This window comes from Myotis myotis, unplaced genomic scaffold, assembly GCF_014108235.1.
Source record: "Myotis myotis isolate mMyoMyo1 unplaced genomic scaffold, mMyoMyo1.p scaffold_m19_p_2, whole genome shotgun sequence".
Classification (NCBI taxonomy): Eukaryota; Metazoa; Chordata; class Mammalia; order Chiroptera; family Vespertilionidae; genus Myotis; species Myotis myotis.
Genome location: NW_023416324.1, coordinates 165,436,106 through 165,449,154, shown reverse-complemented (window position 1 = coordinate 165,449,154; position 13,049 = coordinate 165,436,106). Strand labels below are relative to the sequence as shown.

Genomic DNA, 13,049 nt, shown 5'->3' with positions numbered 1-13,049 from the left:
ATACCCGGATTGTGGGCTCGATCCCCAGTGGGGGGCGGGGGGGGGCATGCAGGAGGCAGTCGATCAGTGATTCTCTCTCATGATTGATGTTTCTATCTCTCTTCCTCTCCCTTCTCCTCTGAAATCAATAAAGACATATAAAAATAAAATAGCATCTATACCACACACAAAAATATGGGACAGGATCAGATTATGATGAGGGCCTTATTTAACATGAAAAAGATATAGATTAACTTGTACTCAATGGAGATTCTGAACATTTTCCAACTGAAAGAGACCCAAGGCCAGACCAAAGGGCCACATTCCAAAGAATACAATGTAAATGATGTCCTCTAGACTTGTGCAATGCAGCAGCACATTTTCTAGGATGGCAGAACTCATTAATCAATACATACCCAGAGTCTAGCCCAGTGCTTGACACATACAGCAACTAAAAAAGTTTTGAACAGTTAGATGCGCCAACACAATTCTAAGGGCATAACCAAGAGGCCCTAAACTTCCTTATGACCAATAGGATCATAACTCTTATGCATTACAATAATTGTAACTGCCACAACTTTTAGTGGAACATCAGGGTCATTCACAATGGGCTGCACCAGAGACAAGAAAGGATTCAAAGGAAACAACACACTAAGATGCTTTTGAACCTGACTAAATGAAGCAGGTTATTATATTCTTCTCCTTACCAAAAAATGGACAGAAAACAACCATGGGTTAGCTCAAAATTATTCATCAACTGACTATAAGACAGTGGTAACTATAAAAAGCCTATTTCAATATCAAAAGTATCCATGAAATAAAATTTTATTTTAACTAAGAATTTGGTAGGTTATTCTAGTCTTTGAAATAATTAAGTGCTCCAGACACCAGTAGGCTACTTACCTGTAGTACTTTAGATTTTACTTAGCAAACTAAATTATCTATACTAATAAAAGGGTAATATGCTAATTAGACCAAATAGACCAGACATCTTCTGGACATCCTTCCAGACAAAGCCACAGGGGCTGTGAGGGCCGAGGAGGGCAAGCAGCCGCGGTGGCTGCAAGAGCCGAGGAGGGCCAGTGGCCGGCAGTGGCAATAGCAGCAGGGTGATGGGGGTGGCACCTTCCCCTGATCGGCCTGGTCACCTCTCACAGAGGGAGGCCAGACGGCGGGGAGCAGGCCTACGCCGTCAGTAGGACATCCCCTGAGGGCTCCCGGACTGTAAGAGGGGGCAGGCCGGACTGAGGATTCCCCCACCCCCTGCCGCGGTGCACGAGTTTTTGTGCACTGGGCCTCTAGTATTATTATAATTGGCATTTAAATAAGAATTCCATCTCTTCTGCTTGAGAAAATATAAGGAAAAAGAATTTTTAAAGAGAAACTTTAGGAAATTACAGACAAAAGTTAATTATAAATAAGCTCAAAAATCTGATGCCTTAAGAAGCTCAAGCATAATCTAGAGATGAATAAAAATCTTGGATCTATGAAGAACCAGTAACCTATGTTTTAAAGAAATCAACACAGCCCTGGCAAGTGTTGCTAAGTGGTTAGAGCATCAGCATGCACATCAAAGGGTTGTAGGTTCAATTCCTGGTCAAGGGCAAGTATGTGGGTTGCTGATTTTATCCCCAGCCGGGTCTGACTCGTGCAAGAGGCAACCAATCAATGTGTCTCTTGCCCGCATCGATGTTTCTCTCTCTCTCTCTCTCTCTCTCTCTCTCTCTCTCTCTCTCTCTCTCTCTTCCTCCTTCCCACCCTTCCACTCTCTCTAAAAAGCATGGGGAAATATCTTCTGGTGAGAGGGAGGGAGGGAGGGAGGGGAGGGGAGGGAAGAAAGGAGGAAGGGAAATTAACCCAAAGGCCACAGAGGTAAAATAAAATTTCAATTCTTTTTAAAGAAAAGATTAATTTCACTAATCAGTATTAATGAAAATAAGGTACATAAAAAGTCCTATTGAATACATACAATTAAAAATGCTTTTAAATTTTATAATGTGGTCAGAGAGAGAGACAATGGGTAACAGTAGCACAGAGAAGGGGGAGGGAAGAATGTAACACACACACACCCAGAGACACAAAAACACAAAAAATACACATAAAATGTACACCAAAGATACATGAGATTAACATTTTGAGTTTTTAAGGATATTGTTATCAACAATGCAAAATCATGGTATTTTTGCTATGAAAGCCTGAATAAAACATCATGTCATTATTGCCTGCTGCTCCACTAAAAAGGCAATCCTTGCCCTGGCCAGTTTGGCTCAGTGGTTGGAGCATCAGCCTATGGACTGAAGGGTCTTGAGTTCAATTCAGTGGGGCACGTACCTCGGTTGCAGGCTGGATCCCCAGCCCCTGGTTGGGATGCCTGTGGGAGACAAACAATCCATGTGTCTGTCTCTCTCTCACATCAATGTTTCTGTCTATCCCTCTCCCTTCCACTCTCTCTGAAAATCAATGGAAAAAATATCCTCAGGTGTGGATTAACAACAAAACAAAAAAAAGCAATCCTCATACACACTCCTCTCTCACACACACACACAACTTGTTTTGAATATGTTAAATTAATATATATATGTATATGTGTGTATATATATATGTGTATGTGTATATATATATATATATATATATATATATATATATATATATGGCTAAGGGACCATTACGACCAGATGACTGGCCAATAGCTATGACGCACACTGACCACCAGGGGGCAGTTCAACAAGGAGCTGTACCCTGGTGGTCAGTGCGCTCCCACAGCCAACCTCCTGCAGGCTGGCCGGCCCCAATTGGCCAGGACCTTCTTGTGCATGAATTCATGCACTGGGCCTCTAGTCCTATCTAATAATAGACAAACATGGTAATTAACCATACCTCCGACATGCTTCCCATTGGCTAATCAGGGCAATATGCAAATTAACTGCCAACCAAGATGGAGGCCGGCAGCCAGGCAGCTGAAGCGAACAGGAGGCTTGCTTGCTCCCAGTGATGGAGAAAGCCAAGGTTCCCTGCCTGCCGCTGCCGGCCTCTGAGCAAGCACTCTAAAAAACAATGTTGCAATTATAGAAGCTAAACAAACCCCAGAAACCTGCTTTCAGCCAGCCAGGCCTGAGCTGGAGTTGCAACAGTGTTTCAATTATAGAAGCCAACAAACCCAGATCCCTGCTTTCAGCAGCCGAGGTCTCAGAGCTGGAGCCGAGCCTCAGAGCAAAAGCCAGCTCTCAGTTCCAGTGACAGCCACAGAAGGTACATAAATCCCAGAATTTAAAAAAAAAGAAAAATGGAGCAGTTGGGAGCTTCAGTCACCAGCCAGCCTGAAAACAGTCCTCAGCCCCACCCAGGCTGGCCAGGCACCCCAGTGGGGACCCCCACCATGAAGGGGGTGTGACCAGCTGCAAACAGCCATCATCCCCTCATCCAGGCTGGCCAGGCACCCAAGTGGGACCCCCACCCTGATCCGGGACACCCTTCAGGGCAAACCAGCCGGCCCCCACCCATGCACCAGGCCTCTATCCTATATAGTAAAAGGGTAATATGCAAACTGACCCTAACAGCAGAAAGACTGGGAATGACTGGTCACTATGACACACACTGACCACCAGGGGGCAGACGCTCAATGCAGGAGCTGCCCTCTGGTGGTCAGGGCGCTCTCACATGGGAGGAGCTCTGCTCAGGCACAAGCCAGGCTGATGGCTGCCAGTACAGCGGTGGTGGTGGGAGCCTCTTCTGCCTCCTCAGCAGCACTAAGGATGTCTGACTGCAGTTTAGGTCTGCTCCCCGCTGGCAAGTGGACATCCCCTGAGGGCTGCGGGCTGCCAGAGGGATGTCTGATTGCCATCTTAGGTCCAATCCCCCGGGGAGCGGGCCTAAGCCAGCAGGTGGTCATCCCCTGAAGGGTCCCAGACTGCGAGAGGGCACAGGCCGGGCTGAGGGACCCGTCCTTACCCCCGCCCCCCCCGAGTGCACAAATTTTTGTGCACTGGGCCTCTAGTATATATATAAAAGCCTAATATGCTAAGTGTCTGACCGATCAGTCGACCATTTGGTCGACCGCTCGACCAATCACTATGACTCGCACTGACCACCAGACCAGGTTAGCTTGCTGCTGGGGTCCGGCTGATTGGGACTGGGCAAGACAGACGGACACGCCCTGGAGCACTCCCATGGTCCCTCCCCGGCTGGCCAGCCCCATTGGCCCCAACTGGGACTGGGCAAGATGGCCCCAATCGGCACCAATCACTGACCAGGCCAAGGGACCCCACCTGTGCACTAATTTGTGCACTGGGCCTCTAGTTACTAATAAAACAAATATTAAATTACCATTTACTGAGCCTCTTATTCTCAATACTCTGGTAAGTTTTATTACTTCCATTCAGCAAATGAAAAAACTTAAAAAAAAAAAAAAGTAAATGACTTGACCCATACTGCATAGCCAGTAAGTGATGAGGCTGGAATTCAAAATGGCTTGTCCATGGCTCTGAAACCTGCATTCTAACCAATATACCATGCACTTTGCCAGTGCATCCTTAGCCACCATGTCTTTTAAAAGACTGTGTTTTCACAATTGTTTTTTCTTTTTGGTTCTCTGATTGAGTGATATTTTCAACTCTTGTCTTCTGATTCACTGATTCAATCCTCAGCTTCCCCTAATCTGCTGTGTATTCCTTCCAATGTGTTCTTTATTTGAGTTACGTCATTCTTTATCTCAGACTGTTCTTTTTTCATAGTAACTGTATCTTTTTTCATGCTGTTGAGCATTTTTTACCATCATTATTCTGAACTCTGATTCAGGTAAATTTCTTATCTCTGCTTCATTTATCTCTTCTTCTGGAGAATGCTCTAGTTCTTTCATTTGGGGGTTCTTTGTCTCCTCATTATGGCTTTCTGTTTGGGTTTGTGACTATGTATTACGTAGATCCTCTATACCTGTCAATCTCTAGTGCAGAGCAGTGTTAAAGGCTGTTTCTGACTAAATAGATCAGGCAAAGACTCAAAAGCCTCCAGAAACCCCCTCTGCCTACAGACTGATAGGATTGCCAGGCAATGGTCCTCAGGTGTGTGAGTTTTTTTCAACAGGGTGGGGAAGTTGCTTCTGCCTGGAGACTAACTGTTATTTTTAATCTCTTAAGTGGCCTGAGGGCAAGGTGTTTTCCAATAGCGTGTGTCAACTGTCTTCCCCCCAGGCAAGGCAAATGTCTATGTGGGAAAGATGTCCTCCACTGCATGAGGGATTGACTCAGCCCAGGAAACTTGGGGTGTCTGCCTTCTGAGCTCTATCCCCCAAGTCCCCTGTCCTGGCTTCTGCTCTCACAGCTCCAGTCCTCTTCACCCTCCCTCTTCTGGAGCACAGGTAGGTGGCTCCACAGGGAGTTTAATGCGTTGGCCCTTTAAGAGGGTGCCTGAATTTTCAGCTGTTACTCCCTGGCAGGTAGTACTCCACTGCTTTTCACAGCCAGATGTTATATGGGCACCCTCCTCAGTTTTGGTGTGTCTGCTTGGGGGGCCCAGCTTGGGGGTTAGATCCCAGAGTTCTCAGTGGCAACCCCCCCAGAGCTGAATTATCTCTCCGAGATTTCAGTTCAGTTGTTGTCTGTGGGTGCCCGGCCAGCCCCTCCTACCAGTCTCTATGCGGTCTCCACTTTCGATCCTCGGGTACCAGGGTTCTCTCCTGCAAGTTTTCTGTTGATTATTCAGGAAGTTTTTCTGTATTTTAATTATAATTCCAGTTTGTTCCTGGGATCATGTCCGTGCAGCATCCACTTACTCTTGTCGCCATTTTTAATCTCTAAGACTGTTTTTTTACTGTGCTATCCCAAGAATAATTAGGTTCAGACACTTTTAATTCCATGTAAAGCATTAACAACTTATACAGTTCTTTCAAAATAATGAAGATTTTGTTAGCTGTAAGGAAGACAATTTTTTAAATTTATTTCAGAGAGGAAGGGAGAGGGAGACAGAGACAGAAACATCAGTGATGAGAGAGAATCATCAACTAGCTGCCTGCTGCACGCTCCCTACTGGGGATTGAGCTGGCAATCCAGGCATGTGCCCTGACCCAGAATTGAACCATGACCTCCTGGTTCATGGGTTGACATTCAACCACCGAACCACAGCAGCCAGGCAGGAGGACAACTCTTAAAAACACTGAAAGTAGCTGAGTATCAACCCAGAATTATACAAAGTATCAACAGTTCCCCAATATTCCCAATTTTATTGCTTCGCCTTTTAATTATGCTAGGTTCTTTGTGTGATATAACCCTGGGGGGATAGCTGATTTTCATAAATATCTAGTTTCTTTTTCCATTATTCACGGTGTGAAGTCACATTATATATGCATTTAATTATACCCATTCAAATATCTGTGCTGCAAGAAAGGAAAAAAAAAAAGCGGGAGAGAAAAATACTTTAAATAATGGTGGCAGGGTGCCTGCCCTACGTCCTTGCACCAGAGTAAGCATGCGATGGAGAGTAAATGTTCTGCTTTTCAACCAATCTAAAGACCTATTCACCTGTCAAGTGGTATCTCACATAGCCGACTGATTATGGTCCAGCTCACCAAAAAAGTAGCCTGTTCTAAAAGCTGGAGGAAAAACTGACTGTGCGAATTGAGAAACAATATATCAGTTAACCATTTTTTCAAACTGGTGCCTTCCTAAAGAATTGTTTCAGTGGTCATTTTGACAAGGTTTTTAATATAAGTGAGAATTCAGGCCCAAAGCCCCCACTGAAAAGGTGATTTCACTTTACTCAGTTCTTTAAATCAGGAAAAATTAGAAACCAAATCATTATCCTTTATATCAAACTAAGCTAATAACTAATGTCTTTTTCAACCTATTTCACAAATATAAGAAAATTAAAACAGGGATACATATGTGGGAGTTATCCCATGACTATTTTTAAATAACTAAAAATGTAACAGAAGTCCATCAAGTAATCAAAAGCAACCCTTAAAAGTTGGTTCTCAGTAGGAATAAATAAAACACACACACACACAGAGTTTTGAGATATGCCATTACTAGAGTACAAAATAAAGGCAAGGGTGAAAAGAACACCCAACTAAGAGGAAGCTTCTAACTCCAGATACTTTAGTAGCATCACTTACCTCTCCAGATATCAGTTACCTTTTCTGTAAAAAGGGACTAGTCTATGACCTATCTATGATAATTCAGCATTATTATTTTCCAACCCCATACATCTTTATTTCAATGTCCAACTCACAAATTCCTTTGTGAAAAACTAAATAAAATAGGAGTCAATTAATCTAACTTGCTATCATTGAGGTAGAACTGTCTTTCATATAACACAACAGTTATCATTATTTTTATTTAAAATTTCTGAGAAAGATTCTACAGACATCAGCACGTTCCATATTATGTAATCAGGAAATTCTACTTTACACAGTTAACTCACTTTTACCCAGAAATTTAATTTCTTACCTAACTAATATCTGAGTGTCAATAGATCACTTAAAAACAAGATCCATAGGGAATAAGTGAGAGTAAACAAGAGAGAAATTTTGATTAGGAGATTAATTATAACTAAATCTATCCCATCTCACACATATAAACAGACTTCAAACATAGGGTGCTTCTTACATTCTTAGTTCATACTAGTATTAGTGACCTTTGGTGATAGGAAGAGGCAAAAGATACAGTTTCACCTGTACCTTGAAAGGAACATGCCTCACAGTTGTTTCCAAAGGTCTAATATGGCCTCTTTCCTTGGGGAGACAGCTTGTGATACATAAGTCCTTTTTTTAATTGGCAGTCTTAAAGTCTGCTATTTGAGTTAATGTTTTACCATCTCAAACCTAAGAAAGGCCCCAATATGAGCCTTTGGGTCAAAGATGTTACTAGATCTGGTGTTGGGATAGTTCTCTGGAGAACTGTTCTATGGAAGCTTCATCAATCCCTATCCTCAACTTTGCTCATTCTCAGACATCTGATTATTTGAACAGCTCTCCCTTTCTTTCATTCCATTTATTCCCCTTCTTACTGATTACCATAAAGTAATTTTTTAACTCACTATTATAACAAGGATCATTTTGTCCAATTACCATTTTTCATGACACTTCACATTACATCTATTTTTAATCTTACTAATACAAATGTTTCTAACTCATAACTTTTATAATTACTTATTACCGTTAACTTCAGGACATTCTACCTTATAAATACCACCAGTTTTTCTCCAGATTAAATATGCCCAGAACCTTTTACTTTTTTACCTAAATCTCAAAATATGTGCCCCAATTCTGATCCTTCCTTATTTCTTTACTCTCAAAATATGAAGATCAACAAAACTCAAGTGAGACTCTAATAATTACTTCCTTGCCTCTTGCATGTTTCCTGCACAAGCCAGGATAGTTAATTAGAACATGGTTTTTTGATGACTACAGATTTACTCTCTTGATAGGCCAGTTAGTTTCATTTCAAACAGACAAACTATGCTCTAAAACAAAAAAACTAAATCCTATCAGCTATCTCTTTTTGTCCATTGCTTTACAGAGAGAGTGGAAGGGAAGGAGGGAGAGAGGTGCAGGGAGAGGGACACACATTGCCTCCTGCACAAGCCCTGACCAAGGGGCAGGGAAGAGAACATGCAACCCAGGTATGGTCCAGGGGGGATGCTCTAATCACTAAACCACACCAGTCAAGGCCCATCAGCTATCTCTTATCTGGATTTAACCAGAGGAGCTAACTGGCACATTCAGAATATGTTTGAACCCCTGGAACCAACATTCTAATGATGTATCACATAGACATCAGACACTGCATATCCTCTTTTAGCTCACCACTGTATATCCTCTTTTAGCTTACCACTGTCAATTGTTTTAAAATTTTTATGAGTGTTGTCCAATTTATGGCCCCTTCACAAGGTCTCCCACTTAGTACTTATATAGTTAGTTTAGGTTACCAATTATACCCATGAACAGAATCCAGCTTTAGATAAACCAAGCAATCAAGATTAATTTTGAAATTCTATTTGTCTTCCAAGATTTTAGAAATTAACAGTCACCTTGTTGTCATTTCCACCTTAAAGTTCTTATTTCCACCACCACCACCCAGACCACTGGGAAAAAATACAGAGTAAAGACAAACTTGCAGAGGATGCCCCCATATCTGACCATAACCCATTTCTTAGAACTGCTATAAATCTTAGGAATAAAGTATATTCACATTTTAAGACCTTATATTCACAGTGGTTGCAAAATCACCATGGTATACAAGCACATCTTGATGAAGTGAATGGAATGGACGAGTGAAAGGAGCTACTATATATTATGTGACAGGAAGAGTATTGCTTTCTTTACATTATGTCCTCAGCTAATCCTCAAAACTCGGAGGTATAAGTATTCTTTGTTAACTAAAAAATAAAGGAATAAGAAAAACAGAGAAGTTAAGCAACTTAGAGTATAAGGGACTTTGAAGACAGCCAGAATCCTAGCTCTGTTACTGTAGGTGACCAGGGGTTTCTAGTACTAGGTTTACCAGGTTAAGTGCATGTGACTCTGGGCAACCTAACATCTCTGAACATGTTTCCCCTTCTGTAAAATGGAGTTTAAGGGAGACACTTCATGTCAAGTGTATAATTCAAAACATAGAATATAGTAAGCTTACTCAATAAGTATCTCAATATAGTAGCACTGGTCAAACAACTAGCTAAGAAAGTCAGAAATAAAATTCAGGTCTGATTCCCAAGTCCATGCTTTCTTTACTACAAAATGCTATAGCTGCAAACACACATTTTTTTTTTAATATATTTTATTGATTTTTTTTACAGCGAGGAAGGGAGAGGGATAGAGAGTTAGAAACATCAATGAGAAACATTGATCAGCTGCCTCCTGCACACCCCCTACTTGGGATATGCCAGCAACCAAGGTACATGCCCTTGACCGAAATCGAACCTGGGACCCTTCAGTCTGCAGGCTGATGTTCTACCCACTAAGCCAAACCGGTTAGGGCTGCCAACACACACTTATTATCCACATAAAAATTCATTCTGGAAACATGACATAGATGGGAAACTGATGCTACCTAAATGAGATAACTATTAATGGCTAACTAAACCAACAGAAGTATTTTAGCTCTAATATCTAATAAGCCAGAACCAAGTAGAAAACTCATCAGAAGATACTGTTTAGACATCCAGGCTTTGCTCTAACTACTATAAAATTATTTTCCTCTGTAGAAACTTATCAAACCAACTAGAGGCCCGATGTACAAAATTTGCAATAATATTTAACGTTTCTGCATTTTAAAATTCTAACTTAAAATTCTGACTCATAGATCTAAAATGGTCATTACACACACAAATGTTCTCCTCGTTCAGTTCAGAATCATGTGCAGGAAACACTGGTTTGTTTCAAAGTTTACGACTCCAAAATTTGTGCAAGGGGCTCAGCCCCCGCTGCTGAGGCAGCTGCCTCTGCCTTGGCGCTATGCCTTAGTCTGGAAGGTCATCCAGAAGGCCATCCGGAAGGTCATCTGGTCTAATGAGCATATTATGCTTTTATTATTATAGATTGTAAATTAAATTTTTAAGTACCAGAGGTACCCCAAATAAGTCTTCCTGATTGTCCTGGACAAAGAAATCAGCCCTCCTACTACATTATTTGAACACTGCATCAAATTGAAAAATCTCAACTTTATTTTCAGAATAAACTACTACTTTATATTGTTATTTATTTATAACTGTACTAAGTGTACTTATAAATTGAGACAACCAAACAGTATCATCACTTTTCCTACCCAATCCCTTGACCCCAAACAAGCTTGGTGGTTGTAACAATGTTTAAAAAATATCACTTAACAATCTAATGCTGGGGGAGGGGGGGGTCTAATGGCGGATAATGCAAAACCAAGGATAGCAGCAAAAGTAAATTTCCAAAACAATTATTAATAGGCTTACTATTTCAACCAACTGAGCGACACTGGCCAGGGCTCAATAGGCTTACTATTTCTAACAACTTCCAGGAACAGATTTGCCTTTAAAAAGCGTTGCTAAACCTGAATGGGATGCCCACATACATTTATTTTGGCAACTGTAGCCTATTCAGCCAGGCAACAAGCCTCTTGAGAAAAGAATGCCACTTATATTCCAGTGAAACATGTGCCCTGGTACAAAGTCTGAGTTCTAACCAAAGGTAGAACATTTTTACTGTGTGATCACCCTTCAAAAGACAATCAAATCAGAAAACCTTCACTTTAGCCATAAAGCTTTTAGAAAACAGTGTTCATTTTTGCAATAATACTTAACGTTTCTGCATTTTAAAATTCTAACTCCTGACTCACAGATCTAAAATAGTCATTACACACACAAATGTTCTCCTCGTTCAGTTCAGAATCATGTGTAGGAAACGCTGGTTTCTGTTTCGAGGTTTACGACTCCATACCCATTCATTTTGCACTAATATAACCACTAAATGGAGCTCGAAGACACTGATGATTAGGAGCAGTTAATTGTGTGAGTAATGCATACCTCCTATGTCCAGACACCGAGGGCCAAAGATGTTTCTGTCAGATCTATGGGAAGAGGAAACAATAAACACCTGTCACAAAAGGGGACGCCACTGTCCATTCCCAATCCCATTCATTGGCCAGCACCTCCCACCCCCAAAAGAGGGGCTAAGAACCTAACTTATGAGCCTCCCGGGGAGAAGGAAAGGCCAGCTCCGTATTGGAGGAAAGGGCCTGGTTTTTCTAACTAGTCCTCCCTGGGAGAATCAAAGCGAGAGGGAGGCCTTAGGCAAGTCACAAGTCATTTTTTCCTCTCGGGGCCTCGCTCAGTTTCTCTGGAAAACACGACGATGAGCAAGGAGCTTTACTGCTCCGAGGCTAAGGGCGAGCTCGAGATCCCTGGAGTCGGCATCCGCAGAAACCCGGCATCCGCAGAAACCCGTCGAGCGCCCTGCCGACACCCCACCTGCGACCGAGCTTTCTCCAGGGGCTGGGGCACCGACCTACCCCCGAGCCCCGGCACCGGCGCGCCCTCCCCCGGGCAGCGCGTCCACACCAGGCCTTCGCACCCACAACGTGGATGCCGCCTCCTCGCCTCACCTGTCCCAGGCCGACATGACGGTCCCAGACTCCCTCCCGGTGCCACACACACACCTTCCCCGAGAAGTGATGTCCGATTGCGGCTCGAGCGGGCTGACCATAAGCTCACCTGGCACCCCCGACAGACAAGCCCATTCGCCTCCTCCAACCTCCCCCATCACCGCCATCCACCCGCTCCCAGCCCCGCTCGCCCAGCCCTCCGGCGCCCAGAGCAAGCCCCGGGCCACTCACCGGCCGCCGCAGCGCCGTCTCCTCGGCGGCCTCCCGGCTGGAGCAGCCCAGTGGCCACCGGGGGCCGGGGCCGCGGCCCGCCGCTGTCGCCGCCGCCGCCGCACCGCCTCGCCTCACCCCAGCCCCATCGCCCTCGGCCGGCGCCGGCGGCCGCGGGTCGCTCGGGCTCGAGGCGCCGCTGCCGCCGCCGCCGCCGCCACGCGCTGCGGCTCGGGGTGCGGGGAGGGAGGCGCCGCGGCGGGGCCCGGGCCGAGCCGGGCTCAGGGACGTCCGCGCTGTCCTCCTCGGCGCCCGCGGCGGCGGCGTGCAGCCGGGGCTGAGCGAGAACAAGGGAGGGTGGCAGGGGGAGACCGGCAGGGGAGGGGGGCGGTCAGCTCTTGACAACGGCCTCCCGCCGCCAGCGACGTAGCGATCCCCCCTCCCCTCGGCGGCGGCGCTCGGATCACGCTGCGGGGAAGCCGGCGGGCGGGAGGGCTGGCGGGTGGGGGAGCGCGCGCGGCGAGCTCGGGACTCCCGCGCCGGATGTGAGGTCACGTGGTTGCCTCAACCCAGCGCCGAGGGCGGAGGGGCGCAGAGGGGACGACGGGAGGGGCGGGGCCAACGGCGGTGGGAGGGGCGGTGCGGCAGGCCCCGCCCACCCCTCGCCTTTTTAGAGCCCCCCAAGCGGGAGAGGAAAAGAAAGCGTAGAGCTGGGTGTTGGGGGGGTTACTAATAAAGAGTGGATTTGGGGGGCCGGGGTTGGGGGCGAGAGGAGGTGGAATTTGCCACCTGGCCGTG

The 13,049-nt window shown here is 44.9% G+C and overlaps 1 protein-coding gene across 10 annotated transcripts in view; it reads right to left on the bottom strand.

Annotated features, from left to right (window-relative positions):
* ATP13A3 (ATPase 13A3) overlaps nt 1–12,410 on the bottom strand; it is a 108,315-nt gene extending 95,905 nt beyond the window's left edge. For 9 of the 10 annotated variants that reach the window (XR_004974422.1, XR_004974421.1, XR_004974424.1 and 6 more), the window contains exons 1-2: nt 12,273–12,410; nt 11,464–11,507 (exon numbers count right to left, since the gene is read on the bottom strand). The gene's annotated coding sequence lies outside the window, so the exon portion shown is untranslated. Of the gene's footprint in view, nt 1–11,463; nt 11,508–12,041; nt 12,132–12,272 lie in introns of those variants that run through there. The other variant, XM_036352758.1, reaches the window with a different exon arrangement.
* Nucleotides 12,411–13,049: the final 639 nt, after the last annotated feature.